This window comes from Anser anser (genome assembly GCF_964211835.1).
Source record: "Anser anser genome assembly, chromosome: 11".
NCBI lineage: Eukaryota > Metazoa > Chordata > Aves > Anseriformes > Anatidae > Anser > Anser anser.
This window is the reverse complement of record NC_139732.1, coordinates 21,608,205-21,615,990: the sequence shown is the minus strand read 5'-3', so window position 1 is coordinate 21,615,990 and position 7,786 is coordinate 21,608,205. Positions and strand designations below refer to the sequence as shown.

Sequence of the window (7,786 nt, the reverse complement as noted above, 5' to 3'; positions counted from 1 at the left end):
TCTGTGCAAAACTGCGCGAGATGTCAAACCAATTTGTACCGAAACCCCAGCACGAGTCCTGCTGAAGATGCATAGTCCTCGCTCTACAGGAGAATTAGTGGGAATCAGTTGTTTTAAGCTATGACCCCTTCGCTCGGCACATGCTACTGTCTTACTTGAACCATGCGAAGCTCCATCCATGCCCGTGGCTTTTAAACACAACATTTATTATCCTTAGCCCCCAGATTACGGGGATCCCTCCGATCGCTGCGGACAGCCCAGAGCAAGGCTGCACACACAGCATCTGGTTTTCATGTTCAATCTCATCCCTTTTACTTAGCCGTGAGGGGAGGCTCAAGTGACAACAGAACAATGCTCGCCCTGCAGACTGACTAATTAGGCTGCATCTGGAGCTAATTAAATGTGGAGTCACCCGCAAGGAGAGTACTCTCCTTATCATACCAGCAGCAGGGGTGAGACAGAAGAAAAATCGCTGATGATATGGCTCGTTTTCTTGCAAGCAATTTAAATGAGGCAACGGGGCGGACGGGTATTTTCCCCTTAGAAAAAATGGGAGCAGGATTGATCCCAGGATGATGAAGCGTTTTTTTGGGGAGCTGGAGATGTTTCAAATGTAAGAACAATTAAATGAGATCATGTTTGAACTGTTGCTTCTGTGCATAATGTATGGCTGTGAAGATACCTCTTCAGTGTGAATATCATTTAATATTCCACTTTCTGATACTCAGTGGCACATGTAATTAATGTAATATGACCTTTACCAGATGAAATATGCTCTGATTTCTTTTTCTTTAACTATGAAAAGGAGTTTTTTTAACTAAATATTCTAATCTCATTTTCATTGGCTAAAGTTGGGAGAAATATGGTTTCCATTGCTTTATCAGTCACTAATTAGTATGAAGCTGCACAGTTTTAATAGCTGGACAGTTTTATTTTGTAACCTTGAGAAGCAAACGAATTCTTCCAAAGGATGCAGAGAAGCATATGGGCTTAAACATAAAGTAGCAGGGTTTATTTTTTGTGCCTGTATTTTTCATCGTAACACTTGAAATGTTAATAAAGGGAGAGAAATCCTCCAACTTCTGCAGATAAATTTGTCATGGGTTGGTTCAAGAACAGTAAATTATTTTCAAATCAATATTAGCTCCTTTCTTCTGGCCTGAAAACATTTGGCTGCCAGGACGGACAATGGATTTTCATCCCATAGAGATTTGGGGGCTTTTTTTTTTTTTAATCTTTTTATCATCTTTTTTCCTAGGAGCCATCACCAAGGGATCATGCCTGGGAGTGGATCCATCCAGCCCTGCAAGGGGTGCCCACCAGCACAGCACAGCTGCACCTGGGCTTGCTGCAGTTACCAAACCTCCACTGTTTCAGCCCATTTTGGTGAAATGAGCATTTGGGTTACTGCCAGAGCTAGCTCAGGATCTAGACCCCAAGGGCTGGGGGCGTCCTCCTCCTTGTGCCTCCTCCAGGTTTTGCTCTCCATGCTGGGAGCCTCCAACTCCAAACGTTTCAGCTATCATGCTGATGGAAAAATCCCCCCCAAATTTGATCCTTGTATTTTGCTTCATATATTACACACCTAACTTTAATCTTTTGTATTTTTCCCCCATTACAGAGTCAGAAAGCACCCCGGCACTCACATCAAGCCAAGGGCATGTAGCAGGAGCAGGAGCTTGAGGGCAGCCAGAGGAGGCAGGAGATTGCCTTGGAAGTGAAAGAAACAATTTCAGTCTACTGAAAGCCTTTCAGAGAATTCAAGCTGTTGGCATCCGCAAGGGGTGGACGCAGGAGAAATGAGAGCTCTTTTACATCCTCGATGCCAGGCAGGGGCTGAGCATCCAGATGCTCCTGCTCCAGGAGAGGAGATGCTCTGCGAAGCCCCAGCGCTCGGGAATAAAACCAGGAGGCTCCTTTTCTGCTAGTTCCCAGCAGCCTGATGGCCAGCCTGTGCCGGGGAACGGAAAATGTTCCTATGAATATTTGCATCTCAGAAATTATCTGATCTTTCCCGAGCGTCAAGGCTTTGGGTTGTCCTTTTCCTTTCAGAGCAGGGGAAGGGAAGGGCAGAGGTGCTGGGCTGTCCTGCTGCCCGCCCGGGCGCTGTTTCCAGCCCTCGGCTCTCGCCCTAAAACAGAAAAGTGACATGTACGAGCGAGATGATGACTTGGTTTGTGGTCTGTGTGGTTTAACCAGCAGCTCGTGCAGATCGCTATTAACTAAGTGGGGAACTCAGGCGGGAGGTCGGTCCCTGTGACTTTCTTTTCGATCCCAGCCTCATTCTGCTTCAAAATGTAAGGGTTCTGGCACAATTCGGCATATTAAATCTATGAGGGGGGCTGTGAACAGAGGGCTCAAGGATCTGACGGCTCAATTTTTAGGCAAATGGTGCGTGTGTGAAAGGTCAGCTTGGGCTTGTCTCTAAATAAACCCAGGAAACTCCAGATCAGTCCCTTTTTTTGTCCCGTGCAGTCTGGCGAGCTGGCAAACCAGTGTGAATGACTTTTTTTTTTTTTTTTTTAACATACAAATGTCACCCACTGAAGCATGAATTCAAATATTAGCTTTCCACCTAGCAAGACCAGACAGGAGCAGGGAAAAGCCGTGTCTGTTCCTTATCCTTGATGCAGGGAAACTATTTAAATCTGCTATTTAAAAAAATTTTTTTTTTTTGAACCACATAGGAGTGTTTACTTTATTTGGGGGATTCAGAGGGCTAATGAATGCAGGCTTTAGTGAAACCCCCCTCATTGTAATTTTCACAAACTCCATCAAAACATCCCTTTCTCTCTCTCCCTTTTCAGAAAGAGCCTTTTTTTTTTTTTTTTTTTTTCGCCTGCCCTCCCTCCCCCGTGTTTCTGCATGTTGTGATTTCACTGAGGCTTCCAATGGTCTTCAACAGTTCATTTATGCCGGGAGCCTTCTATAAACTGTACAGCCACGGTCTCCTCGCCCGGCCACCCACCGAATCAGCCTGTCTAAACAGCATCTGTCTACGTCCCAGACACATCGAGCGAGCTCAAGATGGACCGAGGCCAGCTTCTTTCGGCTCCCCTTTCTGCCCCCCTGCCACGCGGGGCTGGGAGCGGGGGCAGCGGCGATGCAGCCCCGCAGGATGGGAAATTGGGGTCTGGGTGTGGAAGCCCTCCATCCCTCAAATGGATGGCCAAATCTCCCCGTCGCGAGCTGATGCATTATTAGTGACTGGGGCCTATTTAAAGTTAATCCCAAATGCATTACCTAGTGAGTTTTACTTGGCTTTTTGACTTAAGGTATTGGAGGTTATTACCTCTGGTATGCAGGGGCTGGTCTGAAGAATCTCCCCGGCGAACGGCTCCATTTGGTGAGAGGGCAGGGACGGATGGGGTTTTCCTCGCTCGGGCATTTCGGGTACATTTTTGAAAGATGAAGTCAGAAAACTTGCATCCCTGGCAAAGGAAGCTACTGACTGCGCTGACCTGGAGTTTTCATCGGGTTTATTCACATCCATGTCAACGTAGCGGATGCAACAGAAATCACATTGCCAAGGACTTGTTCAGGCTTCATTCCTGGAAAAGTGTCCTATCTTAATTGTGGAAGCTGTCCTTACAGGCGGATGGTATTCTGAAGAGAAAAGGTCACATTTCTCAGCCAGCAAAGTCTGGGCTCAAAAATAGGAGCCGTGATGAAATGCAAGGTTCAGTTCTATCCAGGTCATTGCTGAAATTGCCAGTGGGTTCAACGGAGCGGGGATGTCGTACTGCGTTTCTTGAATATAGACTATATGAGCTTTGATTTTCTTTAATATTTAGTTTTCAAGAGAAAATGTAAACCTCTGGGCTGATCCAAGTAATGGGCTTGCCTTTTGCCATCTATCAAATGCCAGCTCCCTCTGAAATAAATCAAACCTTTGGTTTCTGTATTTCTGCTCTGTTTGACCTAGGAAAAGGTAACCCATATAAAAGTGAAGGGGAAACTGGAGGGAATTCCCTGGAGTCAAAATGCCATTCTTTAAATAAAGCAGAAAAATAGCACATACATGAAAGGAATTCTAATAAATAAATAAATACATACATACATACATACATAAATGGGGAAAAAAAAGGAAAGAAAATTACAATTGTAGCATCGTGCTGGGCTGTTGCAAGCAGTGGCTTTGCTGGGGATGGGCAGATCAGCTCCGTGCCATTCGCTTAGACCCCCAGGAAGAGTTTTATGGATGTGCCCTGCCTTTCCCACATTCACTCCATCCATGCCCTGCCTTTCCCACTTTTTCCATCCATAACCAGCAGTGCTTTAAATTTACCCGCAGTTCTGTCCGCCCAGATGTGCCAGTGCAGCAGGCTCCAGTGGGTTGTTGGTTATTACACTGCGTGCCGACCTCTCTGCATATCACAGAGGTGATTTATTGCCGATTTCAGGTGCCTAAAGAGGTGTGTGTTTTACTCTCAAACCTATCACTAGTTTTGATGTTGAATGGAATTGGTTATAAAATGATGCATGGCTTGAAAAAACGAAAGCTTGTGATGTGCTCCCCCATGCTAACGGCACTTCATTGTTCTTGTGCCTCCTTCAAGCCCAATTCAGATTAGATTCACTATCATTCATGATTATGTAAAAGAAGTGATAAAACGTGGCTTTTAAAAAAATCATGTTTGTACAAGAATTTGCTGACATATTGCGGAGTGATAACACGATAGTGAAAATAGCCAGAGCCTGCCTGGCCTGGCGTCTGGAATCAGTAAAAGGAGGCAGTCAGGCATATTGCAAACTAACTTCTGTTCCCTTTCCAGCACGAAATCTGCACCTTTTATTATTTTTAGTAAACAGACCTATGTGATTTTCATTGAAAACTTGCCATGTTTCCTGGACCTTGGCTCCGGCCTGAGCTGCATTGTAATCGTTTCACGCCACAGTTGAAGGAGGGAAGTTTCTGAACACGTAAAAAGGACAAAACCTCAGCGTTTCAACAGCAATGGCCAGCCAGGCTTGCCAACCCAAACCCTAGCATTGCCTGCTGAGGCAGGAGGAATGCAAGCAGTGCGTGGAGAGGGAGAGCAGAGATAACCGGAGGGAACCAAGTCCCCAAAACCTGGGTGAAAATAGGCACCTGGGGAGAAAAAACTGGGAAAGCTGCACAGCCCGTGGTGGTCATGGTCCATCTCAGGAGGTTGAAGCATCACCATGTTCCCAGACCACGTTTTCCCATCAAGGAAAAGCTACTCCCTGAAGTCACTGGTGAATTTTGCTGTATCTATCTCTTTATATCTAGTTGCATCTAGCTGGATGCTGCACACAAAAAGGGAATGTCCTCAAAGACCTGGACTCTTCTGCTGTAATTCCCGGGATCATAGCCACAATCATTTATTGCATGAATATTTGCATAGTAGCTGGGCATTTTGTATGAAAGTTCAGGAACGCTCAAATTTTAATGCGTTTTGGCACAAACTGCCCCCAAATCCCAGTGAGCTCTCGCTAAGCTCAGTGTGGAGAGGCTGTTTATGAGGCAGGACCCTGCTGAGGCTGGAGCAGCTTTCAGCTGCCTGTTGTTAAACCCATGGCTTCGTCGGGCTGGGAGGAGATGTCTTGATGGAAAAACAGCATAGAAGTCATGCGAGAAGGGGCAGGTCTCCCTTACCTATTTTGCTTTTGCCATCCAGCAGGTTGGCAGTGACTCCAAAGGCTCCAAAAGAGCCAAAGAAAGAGCTAAAAAGACTCCAAAGGGGGGGGTCTATGGTTAAGAAAAATGCAGCTGCTTTCTTCCTCCTGTTTGGACTCACTCTTCCCTTTGCAGAAGAATGAAAAAGGCTATGAAGGTGGACAGAAAGGCATGTTTTTAATAATAACCGTGTGGAAAGGAAACACGTGCGCATAATCTATTTTTTCACTTGCTGAAAGTCTCCACTGAATTCGGACCGTGTGTCCTTGCGCCTATCAGTAACCGCAAGAATTACTCACTATGTCCTCTGCCCCTTCTGCCAATGCTGTGATTTGTAGCGTGTTGGATAACTTCAGTAATAAGGCTTCAATCCCTTCTCCTGGGGGGCTGTGACAAGCCTGGATAGACTTTGCCATTAGAGAGGGATTTTCCCTTTCCTTAATTCCACCCCATTACTCTTCATTTAATCCCTTTGTATCACTCTCAGCAATTACTTCCCCTCCGCAGGACGCTGCCTCCGTAGGTTTCGGATGGCCAGCTCTGGGTTTGCTTTGTAATATCTTATTTGGACACACAAATATAGAGATATTTGACAATTACGGTAAGCAGAGAAGGGAGGGAATGGCTGTGAACGGGGGGGTTGCACGCGTGTTTTCCATAAAATGCTATTTCTGTAGTTTTATGGCTGATGAGGCAGCGTGTGTCTAAAACTGGATGCTTTTGTATAAGGTGAAAATGTCATGAAATAGCTGGGATCCTCTTGCATCTGGAGGAATGTCCATGTTGCAATGGGGCTCTGTAAATATTTATACCTGATGACTTAGCAGCTGGCTATTAAGTGCCCTGATTGTTCCTGTAGCGCTGCTAGCAAATGGGGATCTGGCATTTAAAGGATGCAGCACAAATTGTTCTGTTGGCCTTAACTTTTGGTCAGAGAATTTACTCAGCGCCGGTGATATCACTGGGGAAGCATTCCTCTTGCCCCTTCTCCTCCCCAGCCATGCAGACCGAGCGGCGCTCGGGTGTCAGAAGGAAAGAGGAGCTGGCAAAACCGACCCCATCTGTCCGAAACAAATGATGTGGCTGCTGGTGGCTTGGGTGGCTTTGGTGCTACCTTGCAGGGCTGCCTCAGCCCCGGTGCTTTTCCTCCAAGCAGCGCTGGGCGCCCGCCAGGCCACCGCGAGCGCCGAGCGCCAGTGACTCACTCGTGCCACGGATCTGCTCCTTGCAAAGCCTTTCCTGTCGGGTCGTGTTAACCCCTTGCCGGATGGGCTGTTGCAGGAGTCCCAAAGCCCCTCGCAGAGGGAGGAAATGACGGCTCAAAGCAGCTCGAGCAGGGCCAAGACAGGAGAGGAAACGTTTGGCTGGGGAGCGGGATCCTTTCTCGGCGCCTTTGGGAGCTGGGGTGGGGTGTGCGTCCCCGTTGTCCAGCCCCATGGCAAAGCCACTTAAGTACCGGACATGTAAAAATACCCTTTTATCATCACCGCAGCAAATGCCAGTATCAGGGAGACCTTTCTGTTTTATATAAATTAATACTTTGTTTGCACCTCCGGCTGGATTGAAATTATTAGTGAACTCACGCCGAGCAGTGACAGGGGCTGCAGCGAGGGACAGAAACCATCAAGAAGCCAAACAAACCACAAAGTGCTTCATTTTGACTTTCAGAAGAAAGTAACTGCTTTCCAACTTCTCCCTTTGAAAAGATGTCTCATCGCTGGACTCATTTTGAACTAACGAAAAATAAATAAGGCCCCTCCGTGCCTGCCAGCAGAACCCTGTGTTTCATTCTATTGGAAATGAAGCAAATAAAAACAAATCAATCTTCAAAAGCCAAACACTGGCACGGGGGCTGGCACGCACCAGGCTGCAAACAAGGTTTGCAGATGTGGCCAGGAGGATGCAGGTGATTCTCAGGCTGCAAAGCTGTGCCTGCAGAGAAACTGCCTGAGGAGTCCCCCCCTTTTTTTTTTTTTTTGATCACTTTGAAAAGCTGCAGGTACCACTGAAAGCTGCTCCCTTGTGTTTGTTTTAGCAGGCTGCGCCTTCAAAGGGTTTGAATCAACTATTTTCTGTGCTCACAAGTGCTGTACTCCTCCTCCCTTTGTACCTGTGCTATGAAATGTCCTACATTGCAGCCCCATT

The 7,786-nt window shown here is 46.7% G+C and overlaps 1 long non-coding RNA gene across 1 annotated transcript; it reads left to right on the top strand.

Moving 5' to 3' along the window:
• The first annotated feature begins 468 nt into the window (after window positions 1–468).
• On the top strand, window positions 469–5,243 carry LOC310905297. Its single transcript, XR_014588907.1, has 3 exons — window positions 469–613; window positions 1,259–1,475; window positions 1,622–5,243. It is a non-coding gene; the product is annotated as an uncharacterized lncRNA (long non-coding RNA).
• Window positions 5,244–7,786: the final 2,543 nt, after the last annotated feature.